Source organism: Nipponia nippon, unplaced genomic scaffold (assembly GCF_047370975.1).
Source record: "Nipponia nippon isolate SJK-2023a ecotype South Korea unplaced genomic scaffold, ASM4737097v1 scaffold_4, whole genome shotgun sequence".
In the NCBI taxonomy this organism is placed as follows: Eukaryota; Metazoa; Chordata; class Aves; order Pelecaniformes; family Threskiornithidae; genus Nipponia; species Nipponia nippon.
Window position 1 is genome coordinate 11,306,747 of NW_028262358.1, and position 18,846 is coordinate 11,325,592.

The following is an 18,846-nucleotide window of genomic DNA, read 5'->3' on the forward strand; positions in this document are numbered from 1 at the left end:
GCCAGGACACCAGCCAGAGCACGCATCGGCCGTGTGATAGCGCGATGGACGTCCCCCACTGGAAATTTTGACTCAAAACCCTTGAATAGCCACAGAAGGAGGCTGTATTTTGTCTCTCCTCTTTGGGAACAAAGGGTCTTGAAGACCTTTGCCTGGGCAGTTGGTAAAATGTGATGTTTAACTAACTGAGAAGGGATGTTGCCTGCTCAGGATGGGACCGGTTGGGGTTAGGGAACACTGGAAGCAACAGTGACATTAGCTGGTAACTTGGTTTGTCTTAATGTTGTTCTGATAAAAAGTTGACCTTAAAAAAAAAAAAGGGCATTACTGGAAAGTATTTAGCTTAAGTGACCCATGACACAAATTATTTTCATCCAAGAGAGAAAAAAAAGTGTGTGTGTTTGTGCCTGTGGTTGCTATTGCTTTCCCTGGCAACAACGCATGTTTTGCCATGCATTTTGCAGGAACAGAGTAAAGGAATCATTTGCTATGAGATGGCCCCAGTGCTGAGAGAGGAGCAGAGGGATTGAGCAGAGACGTCCAAGAGCTGTGCCAGACTGGCATGGCAGCCAGAGCCTGGGCTTCCTCGCCCCAGTGCTTTACCTTAATTTCATTAGAAATAGAATGGAGAAAACATCTGTGTGCTGTCATTGCTTTGGGTCATGGTCCCTGTCAAAAATGCAGCCTCCTGGGAGACCCACTGCATGTCCCCTTGTTCAGGGGGCTCCTTGCCCCCTGCAAATGTGTTTCTGCCCCATCCTACTACCCTCAGCATGTGAAAGTTCCCACCAGGCACGGTGATGGACTCGGTATAAAAAGTCCCATTGGACAAAAGCTCATCCTGGATGCCTTTAAAGAAGACTAGAAAACATCAGGAGACACCCACTGCATGCCTGATAACAACAGCAGGGGCAAAGTCGTTGTCCATTTCCAGCATGCCCTTATATTTTTAACATTGTGGACTGGGAGTGCTGGAAGAGAGCATTGTGATGGGTTTTGCGGGTAGCTCCTGGCAGGGTCAGGAGATGGTTACCACCATGGTCACCACATAGCCACCAGACTCTGACCATCTGGGTCTATGGGAGTCAGAGCGATGGGCTTGGGGGTCCTGGTGCTCTGCAAGGTTGAGCAGAAGAGCAAGATTGTACCCATTTGCAGGAGGGTTGCATGGCTTTGCACTGGGAGCTCAGGAATAGTGCAGGCTTAGCTATGCAGTCTTAAAAGTGTGATGAGTGCTAAAGGGTTGGTCCCTGCTTTTGCATGAGATGCGAGCACACCCTCAGTGCGAGCACCACGTTGCCTTCATTTATATGGCAAAACAAGAAGAGCAGGAAAACGCACAGAGAGCACACACCAAGCAAAGTGCAGGGGAGCCGCAATGGTTGTTGAAGCACAGTGACTGCTGCCGTCAGAGGCATCGGCCACGGCGCTGGCTGCACCCTCTTCCCTAGCTGCACCATCCCCATCCCTGGGTCAGTCCCTTCCCACACCACACTTTCACACCAGCCAGCAAAATGCTCTTTATGGGGGGGAGTTTTTACTTAATTTAATTTATTGCCAACTAGCACAAACTTCTAATCATTGGTTTGGTAATGAGAAAAAGAAAACAAGCAATTACATACTCAGGCAAACACTCAGTGATGCACGAGCTGATCAGACACCCATGCATGGACTAACTGGGTGCCCGTGCATGAATTAGGTGGCTGCTCACACATGAGCAAAGAGGGTGCTCAGGTGTGCACAGACTGAGCACTAATGCATGAACTCCTCGAGCACCCATGCGTGAATTAATGGCTTGCTCACACTTGAGTTGTTTGGGTGCTCATGCATGAGGTAATTGGGTACTCATGCATAAATTAATTGGGTGCTTATTTGTGAACTGATGTTGTGCTCATGCATAAATTAATTGGGTGCTCATGCGTCAACTAATTGGGTTCTCATGCATGAATTAATTGGGTGTTTATGCATGAACTACTTGGGCTCTTGTGCATAAATTAATTGGGCACTCATGCATGGATTAATTGGGTGCTCATGCATGGATTAAATCAGTGCTCATGGATGAACTACTCGAATACTCATGCAAGGACTAATTGCCAGCTCATGCCTGATACGCCACTGACCTGCAATGGCTGGGCTGGCTTAGGACTACACACGTCCTCCATCACCCACTGAGCAGGTAGAGGTGTTGCATGATTGTCTGGTTGCTCCTTGATACCCAGGACAGGCCTTGCACACCAGTGATGCTGTGGACATTTCTACCCCTATGCAAGAAGCCACTGTTTGGATGCTTCTGATGTGCCCTTGGGAGGACACCACCTAATCTGCTTTGGGATACTGTATTTACGTATCTCCTTGTGCTATCACTCCATCAGGCACACCAGCTCTCTGACCTGGAGCACCGGGCTCACCTAACCAAAAGCTGATGGGAGATGACAGGCATATTGTCCTTGTATATAATGCTAGCCAGAAAAATGCACCCTACTCAAAATGGCAGGAAGAAAAGCTGCTGGTGTGGTTTATGAGGATGGGTGGAAAACCAGGAAAAACACTGTTGTGGTTCCTCAGATGAGAACATCTTGTTCAACCAAATGCAAAGGCAGTCCTTGAGGACGCTCCTGCAGAGACAAGGAGATGGGGCGATGGGAATAATGTTGGTGCCTGGCTGGGAAAAAATGGAAATGGAAAGGAAGCATTTGATAATTATCATAGCATTACCACAAAATGTATGCAGGCAGTGTTGTAAATGAGGTCAGGACTTCTGCAGCATTCAATCCTCTTCCCTTTTCTTCCAGCACCGGCACTGTGTGGAAGAGGGGGAGGAAGATGGTGGCTGAGAGCACTGAGCAATGCGATGCTCCTGCCCGTATCCCAGGCTGGAGGCAGGATCTCTGCCGCCCTTTGGGAAATTTGGCCTCACAGCTGCCACCAGACCGAGGTGTCCTTGACATTGGAGCAGCTCCAGCCTGCAGTGGCAGTAGGGGCACTAATGCCAGGCAGCAGCTGCTGCCTGACCTGCAGCAAAACCAAATCCTGCAGAGCCAACCGTGGCTGCTTATGGATTTCTCTGTTCTCTGCATCAAGTTTTTGAGCGCAGTATCGGTTGCACGTTATCAGCTTGTATAGGGAGGAGCCAAAGCAAAGCAAGCAGCCATCCCAAAAATGCCCATGATACAGTGATGCAGCAGTTCGTGCTGCTGAGCTCTCCTGGCGATCTGGCTCAGATGCTTGTGCCCATGTCCCTGCATGGGATGCCAGCCCTGCTCACCACCACGTTTTCTGCCTGCAAACCTGTCCCCGAGGTCATAATCCAGGCAGAGATGTTGCTGCTTTACAAATGTGTGGGTCTTAAGTAGCCAGGAATTGCAACCCAGGCCTTGGGGTGCATACCACAAGCATTGCCCTGCAAAGTCTGCATTAAAATCTTGCGAGGTGCATATCAAGGGTGACTTGCACATAGACATCTACTCACGGGTGCAGACAGCTTGCTGCAGTCAGTTGAGGTGATTCGAAGTGGCATGATGGTGCTGTGTGATGGGGTTTTATTCAATATTAATGAACCCTTATATGTTTCATGTCTGTTAAATGGGAGGAAGTGAGCAGCACGAGGTGTCCCAGGGCTGGCTCACACTAGCCCTTGCACTACATGAAACTTGTGCGCTGGTGAGATGAATCTTAGTCCCACCTAAAACGTCCAGCGTTAAGTTAAAAAGCGCTTTCCTCTCATCCGCCTTGGGGAACATGAATCTGTTGGTGGGGCAGGCAGGCAGCGGTGCTGCAACACCTTCACCAGTTCAGCCGAGCGGATAGAGCTATCTGATGCCCAAGGGCAGGGAAACGACTCCCAGTAAGCCTTTGACCTGGGGCTGGTGTAACGGGAGTCCACACCAGGAAAGACCTAGAGCATCTCCAGGATGAGACCGACTTGTGGGGTTTCCTGTGACATTGCCTTTGACGTGTGGAGCAGAGAAGCCCATGGGGGAAAAGGAGTTTCTACTTCTCGCCCTCCTCCACTGATGCTGTCCAGATGCAGAAGTGGTTGAGCCTCTTGGAAGGCACAAGACTTGGCATAAAGGGTTCAGATAGCTTCCTCACCAGCCCCAGCAGCCTCCTGAAGGCTGTTTCCTCATTACTCATCTCCTCACACCCTTCTTGATCTTCAAATGTCTCTCAAAAGGCAACTATACTTGGTGTCGGGCAAGACTGGAACGGCTGCCAGCAGGCTGCCTTCCACGGCATTGGGACAGAGATGGTCAGGGAAATTACTCTAACTCAGCTGGTGAAACAAGTCTGTCTTTTTTTTAGCTTTTCCTTCCTCTGATAGAAAAGCAGCTCTCTGATGGGATCTGCCATCTTTCAACACCAATCGATCACAAATCAAAGCAATGATGGGTCTTCAGCTTCTGGAACAACACTTGCTGCTGCCAGCTGCTGCGAGCAGCAGCCTCAGTGGATGTCATCAGTGCTCCTTTGATTGGCTCTGCACCCAGGATCTGCTCTGGGCTGAACCTGGTGCCTGAACAAGGCTGGGCGAGATCACAGCCTGTAACTCTGACTGTGGTTCCCAAGCCTTGTTTGCCAGCTTCTCCTCTGTGTGTCCAGGAAATTATTTTTCAGGAGGCCTGGATGGTGCCAAGGCTTGAAGGGAGTGCACAGAGAGACCTGGTCAACCCCAGAAAAATTGGGGACCTGTTGCAGCAGAAGAAAAACGTACATGAAACCTTGCAGAAACAACCCCATTCCCCACGGCAGCAAGGCCTGCTTAAGATCCAGCTTGAGATGCTTTTCAGGCCAGGCCCAATTATTTTGTTACACTGAAATTATACTAACGAATGTTGGGAGGCTGGCAGTGCCCGAAACCCCACATGTGCTCAAGCTTTCCTGGCCAGGGTGTGCAGAGCAATAAAGAGCCTCTTGAAAGCTCTTGACAACTTGTTAAAGGAGGCATCTTATGTTGTGTGTGCTGAAAGTATCTGTGGCACGGAGTACAGGCAGCCTCTCTGGGGGGTCTGGCCTGCAAAACTTTTAGGAAAAGACTTGTTGTTGGGCAATGTTTTCTTCCCCGTGGGGTCTCAAACAGGCTTCAAAAAGGGCAACAAATGCAAAAGCTTTGACTCAGGGGTCAGAGGCTTCAAGACAAGGAGCCCCTCCTTGGCAAAGTAAATGCAGGAGATGGCAACCAGGTGAAAAAACTCATCATTTAAACCTTGTAAATCGTTTTTTCTGTCTGAAGCAGCCCCATCTCCATTGCTGGGTAGCTCTCTTGCACAGTCAGAAAGCCTCTCCACTTCCATGCTGTACATAAACACGTCATATTCCCTATCAAAGAGTGATAAACACACACTAAGTGTGTTTATCTGTTGGCTGACAAGCTCCGCTTAAGAGCTTAGTTTGCTAAGCTCGGAAGAGGCGTCCTCCCTCCCAGTGCGCCGGGCAGCTCGCCAGGCCGATGCCAGGAGGGTGCTGGAGAGTGTCTGGTGCTTCACAGGGGCAGAGCCTGTCATTCAGCCCGCTCAGTGCTTCAGCTCTCTGCAGCTCCACAGTCTTGGGATGAGGCAGCAGAGGTTGCATTTTATTTGATACGACAGCCTGCCCGAGCCCATAGCTTCGGCTGCAGGAGGAAGGGCTGGCTGGGGCTGGCACTCAAGTTTTGAAGGGGGGGAAGAAGACACAAGCACTGTGGTCTTCTGCTGTGACCGAAGTCGCTCAAGCTCCCAGGACACTTTTGGAAGCAGTTGCACCTAAAGCATGCGCCCACGGTCATGGTTGGAGAGTGGTGAAGTGTCCTCCTTCAGCTAGGTCCTGGTCAGGGCAAGTCTGGACATCCTCTGCTGGGATGTGGGTCCTCTGTGGAGGGCAAATCTGTGCAAACCAGGACCTTCCAGGCAGGGGGCAAATGGCCTTGCCCTTCGCTCTGTCTGCTCGACCTCCTCTTCCTCTAAGCATTTCCCATTGCATTTCAATGCAACCTGAGAGATGGCTGCTTCTCCAAACCCCACTGCCACCGTGCAGCATGCTTTGCCTCTGCAGAAAACATCCCCTGAACAGACCTTTCTCCTCCCACCTAAGACTACTGCTGAAAATGCAGCACAGGAGAAACACTGCTCTGGCTGCAAAAGGGCTTTCAAGGGAGGGTGTAGAGCACCATCTAGTGAAGGTTAGCGAGGAAACCATCAGCTGCAAACCCCATGAGGAGCTGCTGCTCCTAGGGAGCCAGCCTGTGGGACAGCAGGCTGGTGCAAGCTGTGTCCTGCTCGTCTCCCAGTGTTTGCATGGGGGAAACTGGTCCCAGCAGCAGAACAGATGGAAATCAGGAGGGAGTGCAACTTCTTGTGGCTCTTCTTTTTTCTGGCTTTCTCCTGTCCCTCCTGGAGCGAACAGGGCAGCTGGGACTCATAGGCAGATGAGCAACTCAGTTTTGCTCATCTTTCAGACACTGTCCCCTCTGGCTCTGACACAGCTGATCAGAGTCCTTTATGAAAGGGCCTGGGGAGAATTTCAGGTGTCCTACTACTTCATGTGTTTGGACCTTGAATTGTAGGGGAGGTTTATTTCTACGAGACCTTAACAGCACCCAAATCCTCTTTCATGATGCTCTTTTTTGATGCATGACCTCCTTTACCTGTGACTTTGGCCCGAGCAGCTGGAGAGCTGAGATGCCCTCGCAAAGTCTGTGAGATGCTGCAGACTTGCCTACCTGCCACCTACAGTCGCTCTAATTAAAACCTCAAGGATGAGTTAACATGTCTCTTTTTTTTATGGACATGTTTGAAGTGTCTCATTGCTTTGGGCGGTCTGTGCTGTAATTAAGTTATTAGCAACAAAACTTAAGCTTTATGATCGCCCTTTATGACAAAATATCTCAGAGGGCTGTCAAGCAGGTTTATTAGAAAGTGAAAACACCTTTTGATGCAAGAGCAGCCATAGATATCTGAGGACAAGTCAGTAACGGTAAATCACTCCCACCACTCCCAGCCAGGAGCAGTCTTGCCGGTGACGAGCTGCACCGTAGGTTGCTGGTTGGGTCATCCTCCAAGGCTGCTCCTTCATGGCACCACAGCACTGCTCTGATGATGAGTTTATCCTGGTGTCTGAACCTGGGAGCTTCATGGTGGGACGTGTCTCCTGGTGGTAGCCCCTGCTCTGAGTTCCGTTGCCCATCTAAGCCTTCTTCCCCCTTGCCTTTAGGCATCTCTGGGCTGTAGTCCTGCTGCTCTGACCTCAGGACATGGTGCTTGGCCCTAAAGCATTCCAACACCTTGACAGGATTTCCAAGCATGGATTCAGCTCTGCCTGCACCAATGAAGCAAAGTCACTTCCAACACTCCTCTCCCCAAATCCTGCTTGGCTTAAGCAATCAATGTAAACAACTTTCTTGCAAGTCCAAGTGATGCATGGCTGCCAGATACTTCACCTCAAGGGCTCTGCTGTCTCCAACTGACCTGAAGCACCACGGCACCAGTGCTGTCAGTGCCACAGCCTTCGTGATGGACAGACCTTCAGCTTCTGCCTTATGCAGCACCAATGCCCTTTGGCAGCTGGCCGCTGGGCTGGCAAACGCCAAGGCTGGAGGCAGAGCTGAGGACATGAGTGTCTGCCCCTGCCATCCCCCTTGGCAGAGCTGAAGGTGCTCACGTTGGCTCAGGGCAATTTGGGGATGCTCTTAACGCTGCCTCATGCAAAGCAGGACCTCAGGGGAAGGAAGGACCGTGCCCTGGGGTCCCATCCCATCCCCTCCCCAAGGCCACGGTGTGGCCTTTTGCTGGCTGTGCAAAACCCTCTAGAGGGAGCCCCAATCCCAGACATCCCCAGCCGGCGCCCCACGAGGCCACAAAGATGCTGTGTGGGTGTCCAGATGTAGGTTTTGTGGGGGTTTTGTTGTTCTGTGTGGGTTTTTTGGGTGGTTTTTTTTGTTTTTTTGTTTGTTTTTTTTTTTTTTAAGGCTCCACACTGCCTTAATGTTCTCACTGGCCACAGCTACAGGCTCGCTTGTCCTCTCTGACCACTTCTGCACACTCACACCTCCCCAGGTGCTTCCTGACCCATTTCTAGCATCTCTCTCCCTTAGACCTCACTGAAGGTAATGGGATGGCACTGAAGAATTCTGGTTCTGCAGCCCCAGGCACAGCCATGACCAGACCTCCGCAGAGACCCACCAGCCACCAGCTCTGTCCCACATACAACATCCCCTCTTGCCAGCCGTGGAGTTCAGTGGCACTGAAATAGCCTGAGAAATGCACTTTTTCTTTGCTCACCAGCCACTTAGCTGAGCCCCCATGCCCAAAGCTTTGCTCTGCTGCATGTCCTTCCCCTCCTGGGCCTGGCAGCAAACTGCATGGGCTCCTCCACTCTGCTTAAAGGTGTGGGTTTTTTCCCTCAAGGCTTGTTCTACCTTTAATGAATTGCAATCTGTTATGTGGTGTTATTGCTTCAGGGAGACCATAGGCATGAAGTAAATCCCATTAAGGCCAAATTGCATTTTCTAAGTGTTACGCTTTTTCCCTTTCCCCTCCCTGCCTTTTGAACTGAAGCATCCAGGATCCTCTCTGGAAGGAGGCATGTTCCTGTGCAAGCCTCAACCTGAAGAAAGGCTGAGCTAAACGTCCTCCTTCTAAGCATAAGCCCTCCTCAGAGCTCTGCTGTAGGGGATTTCCCTATAGGACCCCATGGCCAGAGGAAGAGCAAAGGAGGCTGCAAAGCCCAGCCCGTGCTCCTTTAGATGTAATCCTTCCTCACTGCTTATTTGTTTGCAGTAGCCAAGAGACCTGGCTTTAAAAGCTGGATGCTGTGGTGTATTTTGGGGAAGGAGGATGGATGAGGAGCACTCTGCTAAATAGCAAGACTGGGTACTGTGCAACGAGCCAAATGCAGTTCAGCTTGCTTGGATTCCTTCCCACCAGCCAGCGTGGGGTAGCACACAACACACATGCACCGTGGAGCAAATGCACTCATCATGGCTGTGTGCTTGCTGCAACTGAGGATACTGTTGAAGCCATTACATCTTTAAAGCCATTAAATCTTTAATCTTGCAGATCCTTGAAGCTGGTGGATAGGGGTGCCCATACCTGTGATCTGATTTCCTGTAAGTGTTTGTATTGGCAGCTCTGGCCTAAAATATGTTTGTCCCCTTTGTGCTAGGGCTGCTCCCCAGAAAGAAGGGGGACCTCTACTTTGCAGAAATGATGCTCCTCGCTCTGCACTCAAATGCTAACAATAGAGGTGGCACGTGGCCATGACATGCACAGGGTGGAGGTGGCAGAAAACGATGCTGCATTGATCAACAAGGAAAACTCTCCAGCAAGCAGAAGATGTGATCCCCATCTCATGCCCGAGTGGGACTTGGAGCATTTTGGGGCAGCGGCCATCCTTATTGGTATTTATAGCTCTTTGCACAGCAGGGGCCTGGTCCATGGCTGGCTATTAGGGAGCCCCATAGTGCTCCTGTGCAAGGAGCACTGCTTTGTTTCCTTACAGAAAGGAGCCCTGCGGATCCCAGTGCGGTGGCTGCATTCCCAGCCCATGCTGACAGCCAGCCCAGGGCAAGCAGGAATGAGCTTCCCACGGCGAGTTGCTGGGAAATGGCAAGGACCGGCCTTTTGTCCCTGCCTGGCAGGCAGAGCACGGTGCATGAAAAAGGATGCTCTGAACACTGTGTTTCCAACCACTGCCCACCCTCGAGCTGCTCGCTCAGTCCAGCGATGGGTCATTGTAGACCACTTTAGCCGCTGTGCAGGAGCGGCTGTGAGGCAGGTCCCATCCGGGTGTTCAGCCAAGAGCAATTGTGAGTAGATTCAAGCACACGTCTCTAAGCGTTCCCCTATTTAGCATGGTTGAGACAGGGCTTACAAAGGCTTCTTTAGCTGTCCCTGCAGCTTCTTGCATTGGTTTCACCTTTTACCAGGTGGGTTCAAACAGGAGGTCCTGCAGGAGATCCTGGATGTAACAGTATCCTGAGCGAAATAGGCAGGGTAGGACTCGTATGTGCATGTGTATAATAAAAGCACGGGTACAGACAATTTCTTCCATGAATCTTAGTCTGTGTACCATGGTCTGATTGCACATTGAATGGCAAAAGTCACTCGAGCTCTGAAGGTGGCTGTGTGCTCATCCTGCTGCAAGCAGTCCCCAGACAGTGTCTCATCTCTTCTGCCACCCCTCTGTCCTCCTCCTGCCACTCTGGGCTTTGGGGTCATCCATCCCAGCAGACACATTGGCACACTGAGGCTGTGCATCTCAGCAGCCACTGGGTGACCTGGGAACAGCAACAGATGCTGCTTGGTGCCACTGGAGCGGCTGTCCTTACCAGCCAGGCTCTGCCCATGGTAGCTTCCAGCAAGGCTTGCAATGACTTTCTTCCCCATCCTCATGCCTCCCTCCTCCTCCACAGCTACTTACAACATCAAAGCCCTGAAGTTTCCACTCCTCCTTTCTCAGGAGATCTGGTTTAGCCGTCGGTAAAGGAGTTAACGCCGTGACAGGAGGCTCGCTGCTGCTGCCTGTAGGAATAAGTCCCATGGATATTACTGTACCGGGATTGAGGCCCTGCCGGATTGCCTCCTCCAGCCCGGCTGGATCTTCCCTCTTTCCTGCCCGGTCCTTTATTCATTTACAAGTCCTGTGAAGTCCCAACGTGACATCTGATTTCCATCCAGTTGGACAGTAAACTGACATTTTTCTCACGGTCTCTGTGCTCTTGTGCTTTGGGTCTCTGCCAAGCACTCCACATCTTTAACTTGCCTTTTTTTTTCTGTCAGACCGAGTTGTCCTGGTCCTTCCCCCCTTCTCCCCCCCCCCAGCCTTTAAAGGAAGCAAAATAAAAAGGCCGACAAGAAGAGCCGGGCTCCTTCCAGGACTCCCCAGGGATGAAGCCGCTCCCCTCCCTCCATGCCAAGTGGCACTGAGATGCTTTCCTGCAGTCCTGGTGATGGCGGCTGCTCAACATTCTGCTCCAAAAGTGGGAAACATAGCAGCCGGTGTCGATAAAAGGGGCTGCTCTCCCTCTCCCTCCCATTTTGCTAAGGGTTCCGCTGCCGCTCAGTCACAAGTCGCTGCCCCCAGTCGCTTGTCAATGCCAGACAGGCACACAGGTACACTGGGTGTTATTTCTGCTTCCCAAAATTCTGGGTAATCGCTCTAATTTTTGGGGGGGGGGGGGGGAGGGCAAGTGGGTGTTCCTCTCCCCACAGTGCAGCAGGCAGTGGCATTTTGCTGCTTGTCCATTTCCAGCCACCATGGGAAAGCAGAGCGAATGCAATGCATACCCTCGCACTCCCTTCCTTTCCCACAGCCCCGTGCCTTTTTGCTTTCTGCTCTGTTGGCCAGCAGGGTGGGAAGGAGAGAGGAGCACATCCTGGCTTCCCCCTTCCCAGATCTCTTTCTCCCCAGTACATCGTCCCTTTGACATCTGTCTGGCCAGTTATGGATACAGGGATGCCAGCAGAGATGCTGACCCAAGCACCAAAGTGGTGGCCCCAAGTAACCCAAACCCTGGGGTGGTAGAAACTACTGCTCATAGCAAAGCCTTGCAGCTGGCTGAAGGCAGCAGGAACCAAGGCAGTTTCCCCAAAATAGCCAAAAAACCCCCAACCAGCCACAAGAGCAGCCTCCACTCCCACCAGCTGCTGGCATTCAAAAGCACCACAGCTACATTGTGGTTGGGGCTACGCTAATGATTCGTATTGAATTGTGGTGCCGTGACAGCTTTCTTCTGCTTCGATACAACCTCAAAACAGAGTAAATCTGAAGTCATGGAGAAAATATCTTTCTGGATCAGCTGCTTCATTTGGGCATCACCCATGACTGCTTATGGTGAGCCCCTTTCATGCCGAATGCGAAGACGTTCGTTAGAGTGAAGAGTAACCAGCACGAGCATTTGCTGGCTTCCTCCTCTGTCATCTTCCATGTCACCGCATGACTATGTCCTGTCACTTCAAGTATAATGCAATTATTAAGTACCGCTGGCTGCTACTTGGGTGCCAAATTCATTTAGCCAGCAAAAACTGAGCTTTGTTAGCTGCCCTGCCATTCTTCTTAGCGTTTCTCCAGCCCCATGTGGATGAGTCACTCCTAAACCCGCAGCTGATGCAGAAGTCATTAGAAATGACTAAGCACTTTAGGAAATGAGCCCTCTGGTTTCTCAGGCGGCAGCTCTGGCTGTGCTTTCACAACCCAACATGCATCTGCCATCAGAGTGGTGGGCTAGCAGGGCTGTGCATCCCTGCCTCGTGCACAGGCATGTGTGTGCAAATTTGCTCTTGTGCAAAGACTTGTGATCCCAGTGAACTTTGTTCCTTCTTGAGTTCCTCCATAGGAAGCAAAGTCCCTCAGGTCAAAAGGGCTGCCTGTTTTACGCAGAGGAAGTCTCATGTCAGCATAGATATACAACCTTGCCAAAGCAGATCCAACTGATTTTTCTAGGAAAAATGACATTTTTAAATTGCGTCATGATTTGAAGCAGCAATAGGAGTCTTTACATAAGCCGTCAAATGCTTGCCCTCATTTTTTATTAAGGGCATGATGAATCTCACTGGTCAGTAATGACTTAGAATAAAGTCTCCTTGCCTCTTTAAATTGGGTATTTTCTGCTCCTGCTCATGAAGATGCCTATTTGAAGCCAGGCAATTGTAGAAATGTCCGTCATGTTACCAAATAGCAGAAGATTCACCTGTTTTTTCTGTTAAACTGAACTATTTGATTTCTTTATCCCAGAGGTCAACAGGAATCCGCTAAGACAGCAACAAGTGTGTTTTGATGGAATTAAAAAGTATCATTTCCTCATTTTTTTAATTGACAAAAACTACCTTAAATGTGCTGGATATATGACCTTACCTCTTCTCCTTACCCCAAGCTGTCCCCCACCATGGCTGGGAGGGGTTCACAGGGGGCCACTGTGGCTCCCCTGTCCCAGTCTCTGTCTTGGCCAGTCTTGCCTTCCTCAAGAAGCCAGAGGGATTGGGTTGACTTTCTTCCCAAGAAACCCTGTCTTTTGGGGCAGCATGGAGACTTTTGACAGCAAAGGGCTTTCAATGGAAACAAGATTGGAAAGGAAAAGTCAGGAAAATGCCTAAAATCAGAGGAATTAACATGCAGTGTGGAAAGCCAGCACTCACGTGGAACATGGATGCTCAGTCATCCCCAGGCACCAGTCATTGCCATGGTGAGCAGGGGATGCTAACAGTCCTGTATCGAGTGGGACATATTCCTTGATTTTAGGCAATATTGCGAAGGCGGGTTTCATCCCATTCCTAGGTCTCAACCGCCAACACCTCCTGGTAGCAGATGGGACTCCTGTGCAAGCCTTTCAGTAGATGTCAGACTTAGGAGTTTAGCAATCTTAAGCCTGACTTGTTTCTTTTCCCTCCCTCTTGTGGATCAGTTTTACTGCTTTTTGCTGTGGTGCATGAAATCGCTGTCTTTTCCAAACAAGGGGACTGAGCTTTATGCAGACGTCTAGGCACTTGAGCACTTGCACTGGAATTGGTGGGACCTTGATGCCTACCTGGGCGGGCTGCTTCACAGCACCTTGGGCCGTACCAGCAGTGTTATTTGGTCTCTTCTGCTTTTAACACATCATCAGGAAAGTCTTTTGGCTGTGTCCTGTGGAGGCTGAAGGGAAAGGCAGAGTGGGTTACGCTGGAGGAGCATTGCTTCCCACTTGGGCAGGTCGGCACACAGCACTGGTGCAGCTTTGAGGTGCCAGAGCACCATGGCTTAACGACATCTCTGCTTAATTACTGGGGCGTTTATAGGGAGAGGAGCCTGTCCCTTCACCTCCTTTGCCTGTTATCCTCCTTTTGTGAACATTTATGGAGTCTAGACAGGGCTGGGGCCCATACATACAGCTTCTCCTCATTTTTAGTTGTCTGGATGAGCACTCTGTGACTCACTCTGCTCCCTTGCATAGGAGGGAACTTTCATTTATTACTTCTCTCTGTTATCCCTTCTTCATGTAAAATGGTTCCTACTGGCGTGCACCAAATCCCTGTTTCAGGGGACAGCTGTCCTGGGCAGACCCCAGGGTGCTGGCCCCCAAGATTTGCCCTGCCATAGCTGATGGGGAAACAGGGCAACCCTCCTTTTTTCCATCTTTTTTTGTCTCCTATTGCATCCGCACCACATCTCTGATCTATGAGGGCACCTGGAGGCTGTGCCATGACCAGTTCAGTTTGCATCTGAAACAGAAAGAAATATACTAATACTAATACTAATACTAATACTAATACTAATACTAATACTAATACTAATAGAAGGAGGAGGAAAAGGAGGAGAAGAAGAAGAAGAAGAGGAAGAAGAAGAAGAGGAAGAAGAAGAGGAAGAAGAAGAAGGGGAAGAAGGAGAAAGAGGAGGAGGAGAAGAAGAAGGAGAAGGCGAAGGCGAAGGCGAAGGAGAAGGAGGAGAAGAAGAAGGAGAAGGAGAAGGAGAAGGAGAAGGAGAAGGAGAAGGAGAAGAAGGAGAAGGAGAAGGAGAAGGAGAAGGAGAAGGAGGAGAAGGAGAAGAAGGAGAAGGAGAAGGAGAAGGAGAAGGAGAAGGAGAAGGAGAAGGAGAAGGAGAAGGAGAAGGAGAAGGAGAAGGAGAAGGAGAAGGAGAAGGAGAAGTAGGGAGACAAGAGAAGGACCTGGAGTGAAATGCCAGAGGAACACGGAGCACTGGGGTGAAGTTGCATTTTGACCTCTCTCTATTTATCCTCCATCATTTTTATTAGCAATCTTGGAAAGAAAATGGAGTAGAAGCGTAAATCTGAGCTTGAGATGTTTTTCAGTAGCCAGCTGCTCAGTGTACCTAAAAGCCTGGTTTTCAACAGATCTTTCATGTGCATTCTCTGATGTCTGACATGGGCTGGGCTAACCAACAGACTTTCCCCCAGCGAAGCTATCGGTAGGGTTATTTTTTTAATTTAATAATCACCCACCACTATCTGTGAAAACCTGTGGAGCCTTGATAACTATCTTCAAGAGCACTACCTTCTGTTGCAGCTTGCTGAAATTAGGCAAGAAGTGCCCCGACTTAATGGGGACAGCAGGACCATGCCAGCAGGTACACACCAGGGAAGCCATAACTCTTAAAAGAAGCCTTTGCAACCAAAAATGAAGTCTGAGGCTGATGTTTTCCGGGACTTGAAGCCCTGCAAAACAGCGAGCGGTGAGGTGCCTCCTGAGAGAGGTAGAATAAAAGAGTTAAAACCTTTGGGTTTTGGGGGTAGAGGTGGTTTCAGCCACGTGCCAATCCCTGATGCTCTTTACAACCTTAAATCAGCGCTTTAAAAATAGGTACCGTGATGATGGAGCACACTGTCAGGAAATGTCACTCAGCGTGTGACAGAGCAGATAGATAGAGATTTATACACTATTGTGTAATGATTTTAATGGGTTTTGCCTAAAATGGGACTCGGTGCTAAAAATCAAACCCCGGGCACTATACCAGGTTACAGCAAGTGCCGGGGTCCTGCCGGCAGAACCTTGCAAGCGGAGGAAATTTGGCTCAGCAACAGCAATGAGATGTTGCAGCAGTAAAAGCTCAAAGCACATCCTCATAAAGCAGCATAGGACTTTACATGAAAGATTTCAGGGCTGTCCTGGGCAGGATGAGCCCATGGGACCGTGAGGGTCTGGCCCAGGGATGCGTACAGCTCCCATCCCTTGAGGGATGTTGCAAAGAAGGGGTTAAGAAAAGACTTATTTTGGTTGCAGACAAACTACTAGCAACTGAAAATAAACAGGCCACACATCAGCTCCCATTGAGCTTTAAATAAAATGCAGGATTTTAAAAAAAATAGTTGTTTGTTTCAAGCACAGCTTCAAGAAAGGTAGAAAAACCTTTGATCTCCTGAGCCTCTCTGTGGTGCAGTTTTCAGTTTCAAGCGTGCATCTTGTTGGGCGTAGATCTTAAAATAGTTTTTTTCTCATATGCTTGATGCAAAAAAAAAGCTTGCCTGCCTCATCTGTAATAACAGCCGAGATTTGATTTGATATGTTTAATTACAGCGGATGGCACAACCGATTCCTTAGTCACTAATAAATGTATGAGGAACACATGAATAAATGAGCTATTACACTAAAAAAAGCCCAGCCCTGAGAAGGTAACAAAACAAGGATGAAAGCCTTTCTCAAGGCACTTGTGTGGCACTCGTGACATCGGAGGGACAGCCTCGCGCCTGCTCGCTGCGGTTCACAGCTTGTACCATGGGCGATACAAAACGTGCGGGCTCAGAAGGTGATGGAGGCAGTGGTCCAGTAGTGCTCAGGAAGTTTTCCTTTGAGGGATGTTGCTCCATCCCTGTCTACCTGCTCTGCAATTCCTAATGCTGTGGAAAGCTGAAGCCTCCCATGAACATGAGCCCTGATGCCTCCAAGATCTGATTTTTAGAGGAGGGACAACAGAGATGGATTTTTTTCCCAAAAATAGTTTGGGTTCAAAACAATGCCAATAAGCAATACAATGGTTTTGAGCTCTGTTTTCTCTTATTCTGAGTCTCCGATTTCAAAGCCCTTTTTTTTCCCTTGAAACATACATAGATTGCTTTAAAGATAGAGCAGCGTTTCCCTGCTTGGCTAATTAAAGCCCCAAAATATGCATTTGCTGTGTTAATGCAATAGGCTTGTCTGATCCTTAATGTACACAGAGATAACTCCGTGTTGCAGTGCTTTGATTGTGCCTGGGCATCTCTGCAGCGGCGGCGCCGGCTCCCGCCACCCTGGCAAGAGTCCACGTGAGGAGAGAGGGTGCCCAGGGAGGGAGAGGGCCTCTGGCACCCAAAAGGGACGCCCCTTGGTTAAAGGGTGCAGTGGGTGTGAGTCCTCCTGCACAGCTGGATGGTGACGACCAGCCCTGGGTGCACAACGGGGATCTGGGGTGAGGTTCTGCGTTGGTGTATGTAGGAGAGGGTGGTCCCAGCTAGAGTACCCCCAACCCAAGGCTGCCCTATCCCCATTCCCCGTCTTTCCTACCAACCCGTCTGTGCATGATTCCCGTTGGCTGTTTCTACTCTCAAACACACGTCCTATCTCCTCCTGCTTCTGCCCCAACATGTGAATTTTGGGGGTGACACCCTTGGGAAAGGGGTTCAGAATGTGTAGCAATGTTATCCACAACTATAAAATGCCAACTGGGTGGAGAGCACTCATTTTTTTACTCAGCAAGGTTGAAAGTGTGGTAGCTGAAGGGATAATTTCTTTGACCGTGAAGAAGGTGAGCGGTGCATGCCCAAAGGGACATGGGACCCGTGAAACCACAGGCACAGCTCATACCCTGATGTAGGACCAGGTGATGTGTCTGTAAAGGGGAGAAGAGGGAGGACAACAGTGTGAAGATCGTGTGTTTATGGTGATATGACAGGATCCCACGAAACAGATTTAGGGACCTGGGTGGTTGATGGTGCAGGTGGGGTGAACACAGTCCTGTGGCTGGGTTGGTGGCATAAACACCGTCCTTCAGACAACCATCAGCAGGATTAGACCATGGCACTTGGCTTTTTGGGCAGGGGGCTTTACTGGGGAGAGGAGGAACATGTAGAGGAAGGAGGAGCATGAGCAAACTGTTGCATGAAAAGAAATGGATGGGGACAAATTCAATGTGACCTGAAAGAGTCACCAGAAACATTGTCCGAGGGAGGCTTGGGGGTCAGGGAGGGGCAGGGAACCCATTGCTGCCTGTGGGAGCGCTCCAGAGGAGCTGGTGACTTTGGGGGAAGCAGGAGTTTAGCTTGCATCTCTGAAAAAGTAAATTGTAGCAAGTCCTTGTCCTCACTGGCTGTGCTGAGACTCCTGGTGTCCAGACAGCTGCCTGGGTCTAAAAAGCAAGTGAGGTTGATGGTCATCTCTCTTCCAGCCCCAGTGGTTAATTGATCAGCCCCCAGTGGTTAATTCATTCATCAGCCCCCGAGGTTTTTCCCCTGCTCAACCCCACCTTGACGGCAGCAAGCAGAGCACAGCTCCCCATCACCTCCTCCGGCTTTGCCTGCTCCAACCCAATCTGTTTTGCATTGTGCAAGAAAAAAGCTGCACAAAGTTGTTTAAAAACAGGCCCCTCCGGTTATTTCCAGCTACTCTGAATCTGTTTGAAACTGTACACCAAGACCTCCTGGTGCTGCTTTTTCCCTGTACTCCTATTTTTTTTGTCCTTGCCTCCACCCCAGTGGCCTATTTCTCCAGCCCACTGGTCAGATAAACTGCAGCTGTGCTGCACCCCAGCAGTGCACCCGGAGCTGCTGGGAGGAGGCAGCACCCATTGCAGCCCCCAGCTTCCCACCCAGCACCTCCTCATCCAAGCTGCAGCACAAAAAGCCAAGCCCTGTAGCAAGAGCAGCAGCAGGGTGGCAACAGCAGCTGCTGTGTTCAAGAAAAATTAGCAAATTCTCTGCTGAGACAGAGAATTCGCTCTCCCTGCTTGAACGCTTCAGTCAGCTATAACAATAATTACATATTATTAATAATTATTAATATTATATTATTATGGTAAGTCTAAGAATAATGGCACTTCGCCATTGCATCACTATCAGTCACCTCACAGCATTTTGGTGTTGCAGGCACCTCTCGTCCCTCTCTCGTGGACCACCTCTGCTGCAGCTGATGGATCCCAGGAGCTGGTTTTGGGGTGCCTAAGCCAAGAGCTGGTGGTGTCATGAGCAGGGCTCACTGGGCACTGACTTGCTGCGGTGCCTCAGGGACAGGCTGCTGCCTCCAGGGTCTCCATGGGATGATTCACCTGCGTGTGTGGGCTGGGGTTTAAGATGCTCCAGTGACCGCAGCATGAGCGAGGCATCCAGAAGAAAGCTTCACTGTTGGCTTTCTCTTTGCCTTTGATCAACAGCAGCAGGGTTTTCACCACCCATCCTGCCATTGCAACTGAAAACTC